This window comes from Ochotona princeps, chromosome 1, assembly GCF_030435755.1.
Source record: "Ochotona princeps isolate mOchPri1 chromosome 1, mOchPri1.hap1, whole genome shotgun sequence".
In the NCBI taxonomy this organism is placed as follows: domain Eukaryota; kingdom Metazoa; phylum Chordata; class Mammalia; order Lagomorpha; family Ochotonidae; genus Ochotona; species Ochotona princeps.
Genome location: NC_080832.1, coordinates 117,705,107 through 117,720,136, shown reverse-complemented (window position 1 = coordinate 117,720,136; position 15,030 = coordinate 117,705,107). Strand labels below are relative to the sequence as shown.

The 15,030-nt window shown below is 40.9% G+C and overlaps 1 pseudogene; it reads left to right on the top strand.

Moving 5' to 3' along the window:
- Positions 1-2,114: 2,114 nt before the first annotated feature.
- LOC101518982 (olfactory receptor 2H1-like) lies at positions 2,115-3,037 on the top strand (annotated as a pseudogene).
- The last annotated feature ends 11,993 nt before the right edge of the window (positions 3,038-15,030 follow it).

Here is a 15,030-nt window from a genome sequence, read left to right as displayed (position 1 = left end):
ACCAGCACCAATAGTTGGGAAATTTAATGCTGTATCTTCATAAATTACAGATCATCCAGACAGAAGATCTGCAAAGTAGCAGACTTACATGCACTGTAAACATTAGACTTAGCAGACACCTACAGAACTATCCACCCAACAACTACAGAATACAAGTTCCTCTAAATAACAAACATAACATTCTTGATCAAGATCATGATGATGTTTCATAAAATCACTCTCAACAAATTTTTAAAAATAGATACCATACCAAGTATCTTTTTTGACCACAATGCAGTAAGAAGTAGAAGTTAATAAGAAGAAAACTTAAGAAATTGCATAAACAGATGCAAATTAAACACTTTATTTCTGTTTGAACAGACAATGGATCATGGGAGAAGGAAATTTTAAGATTTCTTGAAATAGAATCCAGCATTGTAGTGTGCAGATTTAAACCACCACCTGCAATGCAGGCATCCCATCAGAGTGCCAATTCAAGCTTCCTGAAACTCCCCAAAGACACACAGGAGCAGAGGGAGACTTGGTTTTAAAGCCAAAGGGAGCCCTGTTGCTGGCAAATTTCCTCTGAATACGCCCATCCTTTCTTAACATCATTAGAGGCAGTGGGTAATTGTCTGTGGGCTATGGGGCACCTTGCGTTCACAGAGATGATGAGCTGTTTCTCCCCTGGGGTGGGAGTCTTGGGATCCCTCCCTCCATATCTCTTCCCTCTACACCTCTGGTACTTCTAAAGTAAGGTTAATTCACTATACTGAAGAAAGGAGGTTGTAAGTAAAGAGCTCCTGGAAAAGGCTTCTTCTGGTTCACACACCTGGTGAGTAATTTTAGGACGTAGCTAGAACATAGGCTCGTCAGCCATCCCACCTGAGCTCAAGTCTCAGCTCTGGCACATACTGCCCACACTTTGCCAAACAAGTCGCTCCTCCTCTGTGTGCCTCCATTTCTTGATATGCAATTGAAGTTAATAGAACCCATCCTTTAAGTCACTTGTGAGGAGCAGTATATGCTTTTAAAACTACTCAGAGGGCCCAGTGCAACAGCCTAGTGGCTAAAGTGCACCTGGATCCCATATGGGCGTTGGTTAAAATCCCAGCATCCCCACTTCCCTTGTGGCCTGGGAAAGCAGTGGAGGATGGCCCAAAAAGAAACATAAAGAGAACATAAAGAGAAACATATATTAGCAATTCATCAATATAAATAAATTACAGTCCTTTACTATTGAAAGTGGTGTTTGGATTGTTATATAAAAATGTTCTAAATACCAAATAATTTAAAGAATTAATAACATATTCAACAAAACCCACTTAAATGTTTCAGTATCGGCTCAGTGTATTTTGCTATTGATGTAATCTTTGTGAAAAGGGGGAGATGTTTTAATTATATCACCATTTTAAAAATGTTTAAGCCTTAAAATAGGACAATTGGCAAGATGTTTTTGGTCTTATTTTGCCACAATTAACATAATGTTAAGTTTAGGCTAGAGCTTTCCATATATAGACAAATCTTGTATTTAAGTACTTAATAAATAATAATCATTTGTTTAAAGAAATGAGAAAGTTATCCAGTTGATCTTCGTGGATAAAGTCACTTCACTCAAGGTGAACTGTCTTCAGCCTTTGTCTTCCTGCAAAAAAGCACTAAGGAAGATCAAGTATGAATGACTTGAGAAAATTCATGCTCAGCATAAAAATAGTCCCACACAGATAAGCATCATAAAAGCATTCTGTGATAACTCTGTTTTCTAGTGCTTTTTGAATGCATATAAGCACTTTCACAGTATTCAGAACAAAAGAGCTGCTTGATAATTCATTTGGTGAATTAATGAAGAGTGATTAATTAATCCATATTTTACCTTGTCCTCAGTCAGCAAATCACAGGTGCTATGTAAGGATGCCTCTACTGTCGGCACACTTGTGCTGACTGTCCTCTAACCAGACATTGGACCAGAAGAATCAGAGGAAGAGAAGGAGAAGCCAGATACCGATGTCTAGGAGAGGGAGGCGGAGTGGGCAGAGGCAGAAGAACACCACCTAATGTGACCTCACAAGTACCCAGGGTGTGTTCTCATAAAACAAGTTGGGAGTATTCCCAGAGTGTCTGCATAGGACCAGGCCATGGACAACCAGAGCTCCCCAGCAGGCTTCATCCTTCTGGGCTTCTCTGAACACCCAGAACTGGAAAAGATCCTCTTCGTGGTTGTCTTGCTTTCCTACCTTCCAGCCCTGGTGGCAACACACTCATCATCCTGCTGTCTGTGCTGGACCCCAGGCTCAGCTCTCCCATGTACTTCTTCCTCTGTAACCTCGCCTTCCTGGACCTCTGCTTCACCACAAGCTGTGTCCCCCAGATGCTGCTCAACCTCTGGGGCCCAGACAAAACCATCAGCTTCCTGGGATGCTCGGTCCAGCTCTTCATCTTCATGTCCTTGGGGACTACCGAGTGCATCCTGCTGGCCGTGATGGCCTTTGACCGCTATGTGGCTGTCTGCCAGCCCCTCCACTATGCCACCATCATCCATCCTCAGCTGTGCTGACAGCTGGCCTCCGTGGCCTGGGTCACTGGACTGCTGGACTCATTGGTTCAAACCCCACCTACCCTCCGCCTGCCCTTCTGCCCCCACTTTGTGTGTGAGGTCCCAGCTCTAATTCGACTCTCCTGTGGGAACACCACTTACAATGAGATCCAGATGGCAGTGGCTGGTATCTTCATCTTAAATGTGCCTCTCAGCCTCATCCTTGTCTCTTATGGCACCATTGCTCAAGCAGTGCTGAGAATTAACTCTGTTGTAGCATGGAGAAATGCTTTTGGAATGTGTTCCTCCCACCTTACTGTGGTCACTATATTCTATAGCTTAGCCATTACTGTTTCCTTCCAGCCCAGAAATCGTGATGCCCAACAGAAGGGCAAGTTCTTTGGCCTCTTTTATGCTGTGGACACTCCTTCCCTCAACTGTCTCATATACATCCTGAAGAACAAGGGGGTGAAGAGAGCACTTGGGAGATGGCGAGGAGAGTTGCTTAGTGTACTCTCTAAGTGAAGAGTGTCTTCACTCTAAAAAAAAAAAAAATATATATATATATATATATATATAGAGAGAGAGAGAGAGAGAGATGTACGTATATACACACATAGATAGATAGATAGATAGATAGATAGATAGATAGATAGATAGAGAGAGAGTTGCATGTGTCACTACCTTTCCTTAAACGCACACTTGAGCCACTGCAATGTTTCAGGGTGTGACTACATGGAATGAGAGAGAAACAGAGTGGGATTGGGTTAAGGCGAAGTAGCTGCCTCCATAAAAGACTTGAAATTCAAACATTGGCCTACCTGTAAACTCAATGTTTCCTTTCTAGCCTAAATTCATGGACCTCAACCAGCTGCCTAACCCCTGTTGAACATGGGGTGCGGTGGGGTACTTCTCAGTTGAGGTAGGGTGGGGAGGGTGCTAGCCTGAGAGTTAAGATGTCCACATTCCACACCACAGTGTCCAAGTTTGACTCTCAGCTCTGGCTCTTATTGCCTGCTGATCCTATTCCACTATCCCTAGTTTCCCAGTGCCCATCTAAGAATTTGTAATCTTTCCTCTAGTGTATTGAACACACAGAAGCACTGTTCACAATGGCATGCTGGAGATCTTGCACAGGAAATCAGATACTTGGAAGGACGCTTTTCACAGACTTTCACTCTGTTTGCTTAAATGTCAACCTTGGGTGTATATGGCATATTTGGTTTTCTCTGCTTTTCAACCATATAGAAGTGATAAACTCGCTAAATCCAAAAGTAACACATTTACCAACCAGGTAATCAGGACTTGGTGTTGCCTGTTTTGTTTAGAAACTTTTTTATTATTAGAGCACCACACCCTAGGAAGAACAAGTGTAACTGGCAGAAATTTACAAGGCAACCTTTGATTAAGCATCAATAATTTGTTTTCTTTAGCTGAGATTTTATTTCAGTTGTAGAAATCCTCATTGGTAACAAAAAACATCAGAACCATCAGAATTGTTTTTATAGATATCCTAAGTCTCAAACTGGAATTTAAAGAAGAAAAGCATTTGTTTTTAAGTATATTGATACATTATTTGTGTAGTTCATGTACATATACTAACGGTCTCTTTTAAGGGAAATCTGACTAGAAATTTTTCACACTAAGCATTGTAAAATAAAGGCAACGAAAGTTAACAAAACTGTTAACAAAAGTAAAATTTCACAACAGAGTATGGAAGACAGAACAAATCAATCATCTACCCCAGCCATGTGTTGGCAGGAGAACCTGGGCAAACTGAGACTCTAAAGTGGACTGTGTCAACCAGTGGATTCTGGAGAGATTTCATCATGCTTGGAATGGCGAGATTGGCAGCAATTCAGAACAGCTGAACTCTCAAAACCACTTGAGCAGTACCCTTGCAGCATGCCCCACATCGGGGACCCTATGATGGTTGAAAGGCTGGGTGGGACTTCTCCCTTTATCTCTCCCCTTACCCCAGATACAGAAAAAATAATAATAATGTTAATGTGGAAACGATGGTCTTACCCACTTTCTTGTAACCCTTGACCCTTTGCATCCTAATCAACTATGTAAAGATTACCAAAATAAAATAAAATCATAATAATGAAGTAAAGTCTCAAGGGAACGATTTAGTGTCAATTAATTACTGGTTACAAAATACAAAACAATGTATTTATTGGATGGCTTTTTATTTCGCATCTACCTTACACCCAAAGTACAGATCTGTTTTATATAAAGACTACATTGAAATTCACTTAGTAGTTGACTTAGGCCAATCTTTCTCCTCTCCATCAATCTTTCTCTTCCCCATGACTCCACCTTCCCCTACAGTGGAGCTATATTATTAAAACATTAACAATTTACACATTAGAGCAAGACATCATTTGAGTAATTTTTAAAAGATTTTTGTTGGAAAGTCAGATCTACAGAGAGAAAGAGAAACAGAGAAAAAGATCTTCCATCCACTGGTTTACTCCGCAAGTGGCTACAATGGCTGGAATCAAACTGATTCAAAGCCAGCAGCCAGGAACTTCTGGGTCTCCCACGTGGATACAGGGTCCAAAGGCTTTGAGTCATCCTCGATTGCCTTCCCAGGCCACAAGCAGGGAGCTGGATGGGAAGTGAAGCAGCCGAGATACGAACCAGCGTCCATATAGGATTCCGGCACATGTAAGGCAAGAACTTCAACCACTAGACTACCAGACAAGGCCCATTTGAGTAATTTAAAATGATAAGTGATTTTTATGTAAAAAGATGTTTTTCCGGTAACGATTACTTTAAAAAGTAAGTGTATCCAAATAACTTGACATATCATACCTTAGCAACTACAGAACTCTAATTTTGACATGTGACAATTTATAATTAGGCAAATGTGAAATGCTAAAAGACATGAACAGATGTTCTTTTTAGGTTTAAAGAACTTCAAAACTCAGGAAATGACTTTAGTTTTTAAGTTAACATTAGCAGTCTGTGACACAGAATGCCAAGTCAGAAAGTACAAACCTGAAGGTGATCATTTTGCTAAGCTGCAAGGCTTGGCCAAATAATACAGTGCTCTTTAATACAATAAAATTGTTGCTTTTATTGGAATCGTGTATTTCAATTGTATGTCCACTCCAAAAATATCATTTAAGTACTAAAGTAAGACATATGCTTTTTTGCAAAAAAAAAAAAAAAAACAATGCATGAGTCAGAGTAAGTGCAGGCTGGTTAGGCTTTGCCACTGTGTCAGCTGACAAATGCCAGGACTGGGGACAACTCTTGTCAGGTTGGACCACAGTACCACTGGGAAAGTGCAAGATCCAGGGCTGGAAATGGGCCTATCAAGGAAATTGTGGGCATCCCTCTGATAGCCTGCAGCTCCCATCAGTGAGCATGAGAATCAGGGCTGAGGATGGGCCTGGCTGGACAGGTAGTATCATCCAGTAGCATAAGTGTAGGCTGGACATTTTAGGCTGGGAGTCAGTTGTGCTGAGCTATGCATCAGCACCAATTGATGTGTATAAGAGCCAAATGGGATGTGTACAAGAACCAAAATAGATGTGAGATGGACTAGACTGGTCTGCTACACAAACTGACATACACAGGAACTGGAGGTGGGGATGGCCTGGTAGGGGCTATTGGGACTGGCCTGCAATTACTGCTGGTGTTCATGAGGGCCAAGTGTGTGGTGGGCAGGGCTAAGCTGGGCCAGAGCATCCATTGGTTTGCATATGAGACAGAGCTTGTTATAGAGCTGACCAAGTAACTGCAAATACCATTGTGTGTTGGCTGATGTAGGTGATAGACTGAGGCAGACCCCACACAGGCTGGCACACACAACAGTCAGGTCTGGGGTTACCTCAGATGAGGTTTCTTTGGGGACCCTTTGAACTGGACAGCTGGACTCAAAATTTCTACCATAGGGAAACATAGTATATGTGATCTGACCATAGAGTACCAGTGCCAGAATTGTGTCTCCTCAGTTACTGAAGGCTTTGCAGTGGGCAACATGCCAAGATGCACCTGGCAGGCATAACAGACAGATGATTGAGGCCTGAGAAGGACAACACTCCACTCCTGACCAATATACACAGCACATATCTGGGCGTGTCGAGACTCCAAGGTGGACTTTGTCAGTCAATGGACTTTGGAAGGACTCCCTCAATCTTGGAGCAATGAAATCAACAGCATCTTAGAACTATTGAAACCTTTTAAACAATATCCTTGGAACAGACTCCACATCAGGAACCCTGGGATGACACTGCTAATTCATTTAAGAAAGCAGCATAGGATGACCTATGTCCTTGAGTCTCTGTACCCACATGGGAGACCCAGAAGAGCTCCTGGCTCCTGGCTTCAGATAGGTTCAGCTCCTGGCTTCTATCAAGCCCAGCTCTGGCTATTGCAGCCATCTGGAGAGTGAACCAGCAATTGGAAGATCTCAACTGGCTCTCCTCTTCGTAAATCTGCATTTCAAATAAAAATAAACCTTTTTTAAAATGTTATTTTTTTATTTTTTTGAGTTAATATTAGAAACCTTTAAATGATTCATCCAACTCAGAACTCATTTTAGATAATCATTTTGATTCAGAAGTCCTGCATTTTCTTCATTATGACCATAAGTAACAGTCTTACTCCAGCATATTAAAAAAAATTCTTTTTACTTAAATTATAATTGTATTTTTTAAATAAAAGATACACATATGATGTTAATAGTAGGGGAATCTGAGTATATAGTATATGAGAACTCTGCAAAACCCTATAATTTTCTATTTAATTTTTAGATTTAAAACTAGTATGGTATTGTAATAATATGGGAAAAAAATCACTTGAGGGGTGAGAACTTGGGGAGGGGGGAGGGAAAATCTCAGACCTTATGAAATTGTACCATAAAATTCAAAAGTAAAGAAAAAATTAAAAATGGATTCTTAATGTAAAAAAATTTTTAAAATCTACTATGAAATTAAAAGCTAAAAATAAAATAAAATAAACACATCATCAGCCTACTGAGAGGAGAGGGCCTAATGGTGAACCTTGACCATCTGTATCATTTCCATAGAAACACTGACACTGTACTTCCTCTTGATGATCCTGCTTCTACTTCAACCTCAGCATTAATCTGCACATTACTCACTCCGTTGCTTCTCTGCCTTTTAGTGTTTGGAGATACTGCACTTGCCATAAGTTCTTCGAGATAATGGCTAAAGCTAACTCCTTTCACAATATTCACAGCTCCTTAAGGTAAGATACCATTTTCTGAGTTCCGAGGATGTGCTTTGTATGCAAGTCTCGCAATACTGAAACCGTATTTGTAAATGAAACATTAGTAGATTTGAATTTCATTATTTTCTCTACAATATCAACAATGGAAGGTTCTTGAATACACGTTTTGGCTTTTGCTGCCCCAGTGAGTGACTTTACAATGAAAGGCTCTCCTCCTTCCACACTGAGAAATAACTGGAAAGGTTATAAACATGCCTTTCCAATTAAAAATAATTTTAAAAAAATGAGAGGGGCTGGTGCAGTGACTCAATTGGCTAGTTTTCCACCTACAAGTGCCAGCATCCCATATGCATGCTGGTTCATGTCTTGGCTGCTCCACTTCCCATTCAACTCCCTGCTTATGACCTGAGAAAGCAGTGGAGGATGGTCCAAGGTCTTGGGACCCTGCACCCATGGAGCAAAAGCTCCTGGCTCCCTGCTTGGGATCAGCTCAGATCCAACTTTAGGACCATTTGGGGAGTAAAGCAGCAGATAGAAGATCTTTGTCTCTCCTCTCTGTAAAATCTGCCTTTACAATAAAAATAAATAAATTTCTTTTTTTAAATAAAGAATGAGAATAGCAGGGAGAGAATTTTAAAAATCTGAAAGATTTACTTAGATAAATTTAAAAACAGCAGATTCTTGAGAGGAAGAGTTCTTTTTTATCAGATTCAAAATATTGAATCTAGAAACAATGATAAAAGTTGTAATTCCTAAACAGATAACAACCATATCAGGGCTAGGTGTTTGACCTGGAAGTTAAGACAGCAGATGACATATGCCGGGAATTAAGTCCTGGCTCTTCTTTCAATTCCAGCTTCTGGCAAATGTGCAACCTCAGAGACACTGGTGATGTCTCCAGTACCTGGGATATGAGGCACACTTGAACTGCATTCCAGGCCCTTGGCTTCAGCCTAGCTTAGCACCCATGCCTTTTGTGGCATATTGGGAGAGAACCAGCAGGTGGAAAGGAGGTGTGTGTGTGTTGTATGTGCACACATACAATTGTTCATGGCAGTCAAAAATTGGAAAGGACCTCAGTGTTTATCAACAGATGAATGAATTAAACTATACTATATTTATACGGTAAAATAGCAGCCATACAAAGTGACAAAGTAGGACACTACTATGAGGAGCACTGTGAATGAAGGTCAATAACAAACAGCAAAAGGAACCAGGAACAAAGCACATTGATTCCATTCACACAAAGTTCTTATACTAGAAAAAACTAACCTTATATGAAAGAAGCTGGATAATTGTTTGCCTAGGAAGGGCGTGTTAGAACTTCGTGCGCTAAAGGAAATCCTTGAGTGGTATGACAGCTATCAGATATACACACTGTCAGAACTTACCGAGCCACACACTTAACGTGCTAATTTTCATTACATGTAAATTGTACTTTGGAACAGAAATGAGTTACTGCATAATGGAACAACATGAATATCCAAAGGAGTACATATTGTGTTATTCCACTTGTTTGAAGTCCTAGAAGAGGAAAAACCAGTTATGGTGGTGAAGAATCATGGTAGTTGTTGCCCCTGACATGGCTAATGGGGAGGGTGGTGGGGCAAGAGGAAAGAGAAGTTTGCAGGGTGATGACAATATCCTATATCTTCATCAGACTCACCAAACTTCATCAAATTATATGCTTAATATCTTTGCATTTTATTTATTTTTAAATATTTATTTTATTTTTATTCGAAAGGCAGAGTTATAGAGAAAAGGAAAGGCAGAGGGAGAAATCTCTCATGAGCTGGTTCTCTCCCCAAGTGGCTGCTACATGGACCAGTCTGAAGCCGGAAGCCTAGACCTTCTTCCTGGTCTGCAACATGGATTCAAGACCCAAACACTTGGACCATTTTGTGCTGCTTTCCCAGGCCATAAGCAGGGAGCTGGATTACAAGTGAGGCATCCATGACACAAGCCCATGCCCATTTGGGATGCCCTCTCCCCCTCCCTGCAGGTGGAGTCTTGGCCTACTATGCCAACTGTGCATTTTATTGTGTACAAATTTTTACATTTTATCTTCTAGTTTTTTTTTTTAAGATTTATCTTATTTTTATTACAAAGTCAGATATACTGAGAGGAGGAGAGATAGAGAGGAAGTGGAGCTGCCGGGATTAGAACCAGCAGCCATATGGGATCAAGGCGAGGACCTTAGTCACTAGGCCACGCTGCCGAGCCCTATCTTGTAGTTTTGTCAAGAAGGTAACAGACTATTGAGTTGGTTCAAAAGACATTTGAAAGAAGAACGTGAAACATTTAGCAGGAATAAAAGTGACCAAACTAAACCTTTGTACTCCACATGATACAGATGAATAGAGAAGGACCTTTTTCCTTACACAAGGAGCAGGACTGCTGTCAGCCTTCTCTGGATCCCCAATCCCTCTAACCATTTGCCAATGACTAATTGTCTAAAGACTCTGAGGCTTCAGAGTCTTGTGGGAATTAACAAGCTGCTTCTCTCCATGGCACTGGACTCCGGGGATCCTTTCCGGTATCACTTCACCATGACTCCTTGCTCCTTGCAGTGCCACCAGAAGAGAAGCCAGCTCACTGGACAGAGGGGTCAGAGGGAACAGAGGTTGCGGTGCATGTCTTCACACAGAAAAGCAGAGTAGTAGTGTCTTCTGCTTAACACACAGTGCTATGGACAGCCTACCTGCATTCAAGTCTTGGTTCTAGCTGGGTTACTATGAGAAAATTAGTAAATCTGTTTGTTGTCTAGTTTTTTTTTCATCTAAACATAAAGGTAGGATACACTTACAGTATCTAGAGCATACAAATGTGAGGTGCCTTAAAAAGGAGAGCTGTTGCTTTAGCATTCAACAGTCTTACCTGAACCCTAACCTCAAGTCCTTTCCAAGGAACTCTGCCCCTCCACACTTTGCTTTTAACTCTGATTGTGACAGATGAACAGAGGCTCCAATGAGTCCAGGAACTCCATGGGAAAGCTACAGCAGCAAGGCTGCTGGGAAATTCTGACCTACGTGCAGGTAAGAAAATTTTTCCCACCTTACAGCCCTCACCTTCCTCACGTCTTCAATAGGGAAGCCACCAAGAAGATCAGATTTGTTAAAAAAAGCTCAGAATCCAGGCCTTACCCTTTTTGGCTGTGTAGATTTGGGCAAGTTATTTAATAAGATCATTTGTTCTTTCACAAAGGCAGGATGATACTACCCACCTGGGAGAGGATTGTTGTGAGAACCAAGCAAAAGTGCATGTTTATCTGTGTCTGTTGTATAGGAAGCACGCAATGAGTGACACCCGTGAGGGTTATAATGTGCCTGATCTGATTGGTTCGGAAAACAGAATCAGGGTCTGATTCCGTGAACAATAGAATGAATGGGGTAGTAAATAAAGTAGGTGAAATAAGAATTACCAAGACTTTAAATCAGACCCTCTGACCCGGAATACAGGTATCCCAAGCAGTACCCTAACTTCTATACTAAACATTCACTCCAGCTTTTTTCAACCAAAAAAGTGTTACTAAAAATACTATTAATAATCGAAGCAATAGTAATTGTCTCTTCTGGAGCAAAGTAGATATGATCACAGTGCAGAAGTTGTAACTTCTGCTTAAATGTTTAACAAAACAATACCCTTCAGCTTTCAATGGTGATGTAACCCGATGAACCCATCACATGTTGAAGATAATTGTTACGTTGGAAATGTATTTAGCACATCTAACCAACAGACCATTACTAGTCTGCCTAAAGCATGCTCATCAAATACAATTTTATAATTACATGTTGGCTATCATATGCACACGCACAAACGGACATTTTGTAGACATTATGGAAGGCAAAGACATAAGACACAGTAACCAAAAACTGCCGGTCACACCATAGCCTGACATCTGTCCATGTTACTGTGGCTGATGGGGAGTGACAGCTCACTGCCACTGATGACGAGAGTATCATGCCACAGATCACTGTCCCAGCAAAGGGGTGAAAATTAAAGTGTATCTGCATATCACATTTATACCATAACAAAATCAAAAACGTAAGCTAAATTATAAGTCTGGGATCATTTATATTTTAAAAACCAAAGGCAAAAAAAAAAAATTTCCCATAGAATGAAAAAAACAGTGAATGAAAGGCAAGGATGAGAAGATACAATCAGGGGATGGCATGGTAGTGAGCAGTCTAGTCCCATGTGGGTGCAGGCTCAAGTTCCAGCTGCTCCACTTTCTGTCCAACTCCCTGTAATGGCCTGAGAAGGTGGCAGAGGATGGCCCAAGAACCTAGGTTGCTCCTTCCAGATGTCAGACCTGGCAGGAGATCCTGGCTCCCAGTATCAGACCACCCAGTTCTGGCCATTGCTGCCATTTGGGAAGTGAATGGGTGTATAGAAAATTTTCCCTGTCTCTCTTTTTCTCTTTAACTTTGACTTTCAAGTAAGATAAACTGGCATTGTCTGTATCAGCAATGTAAGGGCACACCTAAATAACAGACTGATGGAGTCATGACTCCTTATGAAGGAACATACTATTGCAGCAGTGTGGAGAGAATCAGTAAGGGGTGGTATTTTGGAAGGGGGAACACCCCAGTTTCTACGAAATTGTACCATAAAATTCAAAAATTCTGGGCCCGGCGGCATGGCCTAGCAGCTAAAGTCCTCGCCTTGAATGCCTCGGGATCCCATATGGGCGCCGGTTCTAATCCCGGCAGCTCCACTTCCCATCCAGCTCCCTGCTTGTGGCCTGGGAAAGCAGTCGAGGACAGCCCAATGCATTGGGACACTGCACCTGCGTGGGAGACCTGGTTCCCGGCATCAGATCGGTGCGCACCGGCCCGTTGCGGCTCACTTGGGGAGTGAATCATCGGACGGAAGATCTTCCTCTCTGTCTCTCCTCCTCTCTGTATATCTGACTTTGTAATAAAAATAAATCTTAAAAAAAAAAATTCAAAACTTCAAAATCAAAATTTACCAAAGAAAAACTAAATCTTAGAGAGAGAAACAGAAGTAGACTGGACAGAAATGAAAGACTTGAAATGTCACTTTTAAGTACACACACAAAAGACATGTGATGGGATGGTATTTTCTGCCAATTTGTAGCTTCTTGAGGTGCTTATCCATCACTGTGCTCAGTTCCTCATGCTAAACATCAAGTGGCCACTACATCCCACCCACTTCTAAGTTGGTATAGTCACATATTTTTGTTTTATTTCTCTTCAGTTCTTGGGGTCTTCTGGTAACGTCCAAGTATTCTCTAAAGAAATCACTCTCCACTGTGGCCTAGAAGTCTTGCTGGCACGGGCAGATCATGTTCTCCAGCATCTAGAAATAGGCTCCTTTGATCAGTACCATGGAACAGCTTGCTAAAGAGGGCAGTGTCAGGCACTAACGCAAAATGTAATGTTTTTATTTGTTTATTTGTTTTAGATGAATGGCAAATAAACAGAGATAGATGACAGAGATCTTCCATCTTTTGGTTCACTCAGCAAATGAATACAATAGCCAGGGTCCAACCAGAAGCTCAACTCAAGTCTCCTAAAGGCACAGCAGGGACCCAACTGTTTGGGTCATCACCTGCAACCTCCCAGGTTGCACATTAGCAAGAACCTAGAATTGGAAGCAGAAATAGGACTCAAACCTGAGCACCCCAATATGCAGGCATCCCAAGTGGCCTCCAAATGCTTAACTCACAACATGTGAATTCTGACTGGATCCTAAATGAAAAATAAGTGTTCCTTCAAAATGATGTTGTCAGCATAGTTAACAAAAGAAGCCCTTTACAGAAAAGTACTTTATCAATTTTAAGTTTCTTGATTTGATTCCTGTGTACTGCTTAACAATGTGTTGCTGCAACAAAACCGCCTGAAATATTAAGAGTAAAAAGACAATGTGCACAACCTACTCGCACATGACTCGGAGTAAATGTGATAACATGCAAATACACTGAGGGGAATTGATAATAAAATGCTAAATATTGGAAAGTCACGGTAAAAGGGTTTTTTAAAAAGATTTTATTTTATTTTTATTGCAAACTCAGACATACAGAGAGAAGGAGAGACAGAGAGGAAGATCTTCCATCCAATGAATCACTCCCCAAGTAACCGCAATCACCAGTGCTACATTGATCCAAAGCCAGGAGCCAGGAACTTCTTCCAGGCCTCCCACGTGTGTGCAGGGTCCCAAGGCTTTGGGCCATCTTTGACTGCTTTCCCAGGCCACAGGCAGAGAGCTGGATGGGAAGGGGAGCTGCCGGGATTAGAACTGGGGCCCATATGGGATCCCAGCATGTGCAAAGCAAGGACTGTATCAGCTAGGCCACAGCACCGGGCACCATGATAAAAGTTTTATAGGAGGTCTAAGAACAGATCTTGCAATTTTTTCTCTAAGTTCTCGCTTAATTGAAATTGAAAAGGTTTTCAACTGCATATAAAGAAAATTAAACTCATATTATACAAAGCCAAAATTCTATTTAAAATATCCCAGCTCTGTATGGTGAACTTTACCTACTAATTTTCATTTCTTCTGAGAAGGAATTAATGAAATCAGCCTATTGCAATTTTCCATTTCCCAGCCTCAATTCTTATGGAACTTTTGGCATAATAGAACCAAACTGATATTATGCTTTTTCTTATATTTCCACATCACACAGAAAGAAAAGTGAAAGTAGGGGCTTAATAATCTTCAGATAAAATATTTGCTTTTAATTTAACAACCATTACACCTTCATAAACGGCAATGATCATTTAACTGATCTTGCTGCAGACTGAGTAATTTCACATAAAGGAGAAATCTCAAAACTCGATACTTGTTTCTCTAGTTGAATTTCTGGCAAAATTGTAAAGTATGTAAAATGTACATTATACTGGCAATTTTATGCTTACACTAGAAAATAGGTGAATCCTACAGTAATGTAAAGGGTCAGGAAATTTACTCAATACATACTACTTTTTCAATTCCATCCACACATAAAGGGAAATCCAATAGCACAGTTTTCAGATAATCACAGGTGTTCAGTAAATGGTTGCTGAGTTAATTCATGCTAATTAACTAGTTAATAAATATCTTACATCTGCCAAATTTTCCATCAACCCGTAAAGCAGAGGTACCAGGTTGAGACCTCAATCACTGTCTGGCTTGCTCACACCCATGAAACATTGAACCAGGAAGAACTGGGAGAAGAAAAGTAGCTTCTGGATGATGAAGAGACTGAATGGGAACCTGAGTGATCAGAGTAAGAAGAAAAACATCCATATGGTATAATCTGACATATACCAAGGGTGTTAAAAAAAAAAAAAAACAGGAACCACACC